Raw genomic sequence first — 2,960 nt, forward strand, 5'->3', positions numbered from 1 at the left:
AGCGTCCTCCCCTCACCCTAGGCTCAGACTGAGACGCCGCAGTATACAGCGAGCTGCTGTTCGCGGTATACTGAGACGAAAAAATGTAAAACGGTTGGGTGAAAAATTTTGCTGGTCTGTTTCCTTTTTATTATAGGCGGTCGGTATTGATTGATCACAGATATGATAAATGATTTGCATCGTACCTATGCACCGTGCATTGAAATGCTCATCATGTTTTCTGTCTCCTTGCAGCTGAGAGATCGGAGTATCGCAGGATCGCTCCTCCTGACACAGCACCTATTCCCCTGTTTCTGGTTCAGGTAAGGTCAGCTGGTTATTTTGGGATCACGCACTCAGATTGGTTAAACCTGATGCAGCTTGAGAACGTGTTAAAGTTGACCTTTAACCCCTTTCACTATAAATAACATTAGAATGCAGCTCTCAAATCCTCTCGCATTCTTTAGTTAAATTAAACATATTTTTCTTTTACTTACAAATGTTTTTCCACTTCCTGGTCTTCTTGGGCGTTAGTGATGTAATGTTCCCAAGCATTGCATCCTGGGAAGGTTACATCAGCAGAGCATTGCTGGGAAATCTCATCTGTAATCTCACAAGATTTAAGGGAAAGGCATTTTCCTCCCCTGAGATGATGTGTGTGACGGACCCCCGTACTCAGGATGAGTATGTCCGCCTCTGTATCCTTCTTGCTGAGGAGATATTGCAAACTGCTGATCTATAGCTCCCAGTTTCCCCAGTCACTAGTCGAGGCTCGAGTGTAGGGTGAAACAAACTCTGATTTATTGAGCAACTGCACAAACTTATATACATCAAGTGATGAGATCAGATTATAATCCCATCACATCCACCTTCCCCTCCCCAGAAATCCTGTCTTCACAACACCACAGGGGTCCACCTGCTAAATAGCTCCAGACAGCCATAGCAGTAGCCTGGCCAGAATGTCATTGTTCTGAGCTCCCTCAGAGAACAATGGGAGATAACGAGGGATGGTGCTGATAGTCTTTTCATAACCAGGTCAGACAGCATAACGCACTCAAACATAACTCAACACCAATACACATTTACCTTATAAACTCATCACCATGTCGTCACAATGCGCATGGTCACATGTCCTAGTCGCATGTGCCAGAGTTCCAGGAAGTAAAGGGAGATCTATTAATCGGCCCTTAGTAAACATGGCCACTGTAAGAATGGGGAGGAAAAGAAAAATAAGGTATAGAAAGAATACAAAGCCGGCAATTATCTAGACGTATGTGTTTGTAGATTGTCATCATTAAACATTTCTGAAGTTCTCTTTGTTCATAGATTTGGGTAAAGTTCCTCTTTAATATTCCAACTGCTGCTTATTTTTACTCAGGGAACACTTACAGGTTAAGGGTACCTTGTTAGGAGATGGGGGTCCCCCAATGTTTTCATTACTACTTTTCATTGTGAATCGTGTTTTTAAAGTGGACCTGGAACTATAAAAGTGAAGATTTGCTGTTTGTAGGGACCATTTAGTATTGTGAATTGTGCCTAAGCAGTACCCTGAGAAATTAACCCCTGTTGCTCTCCCCATCTGTATGCAGCGGGGATCCGAGAAGAAGTGAAGGAACCGGCGGCGGGGGAGGACGGAGCCACTGTCGGAGAACTAATGCCGAGCGGTGAGGAGAGAGAGAGAGAGCGAGACGCTCGGTCTGGATCTGACAGCCGACTCCACTCAGCGCTCGGCCTTAGTTCTGTGACAGCGGCTCCGCCCTCCCCGCAGCTGAAGTGCTTCGTGTCGGATCCCCCGCTGCCTCTGCCCGTGGCCGAGCGGCAGAGGATCGGTACATATCCGTGATATGTATCAATCCCCTGTGCAGGACAAACACTGGAGCGATCACCTCTGTACTTTCCATTCATTTAGAATAGAGGCTGCAGAAAAAGAGATGGAGGACTCTGTGTCTCGGAGGACTTTGTGTCCTCAATTTCTTTTTCTATTTTAAAAGGGAAGTATCAGGGGGCTGTTTAGACCCCCTAATATTTCCCCAAAGCCCCCCCCCAGTAAAAAAAAAAGCTGTTACAGGAGTTCTGGCACAGTGTTGTGCTAGAACTCCTCTATTGGGTGTGACAGGGTCAATAAAGAGAACCTGTCACCTCCATATGCTATCACACAGGGGAACAAGGCATCATGGGCGCCCCTGATCCAAGGCATCATCTGGTACCTGGCTCACCAGATTTGGTGACGTCAGTGCTGTGCTGTTTACTGTTCTCCTTGCTGGAGGATCTGACATGAGGATGCAAAGCCTCTGCCTCTACCAAGATGGCTGCCAGCACAACAGTGCAGAACACGGCACTGCAGGTCCATAATAGGAGGAAAGATCACCTGCAAGGAGACCACAGTAATTGTTGTTTACTAGTCCTTTTTGTTGGTTTTTTTTTACCCTTTTACCCCAGATGTTAGTTAAAGAATCCATCACAGAAACCTAATCATGAAGCCTCAGAGATAAGTTGTCACTCTCTGATTTTTGGTGCGCACATTACTGCTGGGGGAGTAAGTTTGCTCACAGTGAACCTGAATATGCCATTCCGTTGCATTTGGTGCAGAGGTTGACACTTTTTTTTCATCCTTTTTGATACAGCTCAGTGCTGCTGATCTCCTGCAGCCTCTTCCCGTCTGTATGCACTCCAGCAATGGTTGCATGGCATTTCTCGGGGTGGGTTTTAGGGATGGTGACAGTAGTGGCCCATGCCTACCTAATGTGTGTTGATATGGCCATTTGTAGTGTTCATCGGAAGCCTGTGTAACGGGGTGATTAATGCAGGGACAGAGCGTTGTCAGCCTATAACAGGAAGGACCAGAACAAGGACTTTATGGCAGGATCACTAGGGAATATTTACATTCAGCAGGACAAGTCATGCCTGGACAAGGCAGGAACAGGGGGCCCTACTCAATATTAGGGAGGGGGGGGGGGGGGCATCTAGATACAACATCATAG

At 46.5% G+C, this 2,960-nt stretch overlaps 1 protein-coding gene across 1 annotated transcript in view; it reads left to right on the forward strand.

Annotated features, from left to right (window-relative positions):
- Window positions 1-230: 230 nt before the first annotated feature.
- The window catches only part of ATP6V1A (ATPase H+ transporting V1 subunit A), a 33,467-nt gene continuing 30,737 nt past the window's right edge, over window positions 231-2,960 (forward strand). Inside the window, exon 1 of the mRNA XM_018572068.1 lies at window positions 231-302. The gene's annotated coding sequence lies outside the window, so the exon portion shown is untranslated. The remainder of the gene's footprint in view (window positions 303-2,960) is intronic.

This window comes from Nanorana parkeri, unplaced genomic scaffold, assembly GCF_000935625.1.
Source record: "Nanorana parkeri isolate BGI_ZX_2015 unplaced genomic scaffold, ASM93562v1 scaffold1924, whole genome shotgun sequence".
Classification (NCBI taxonomy): Eukaryota; Metazoa; Chordata; class Amphibia; order Anura; family Dicroglossidae; genus Nanorana; species Nanorana parkeri.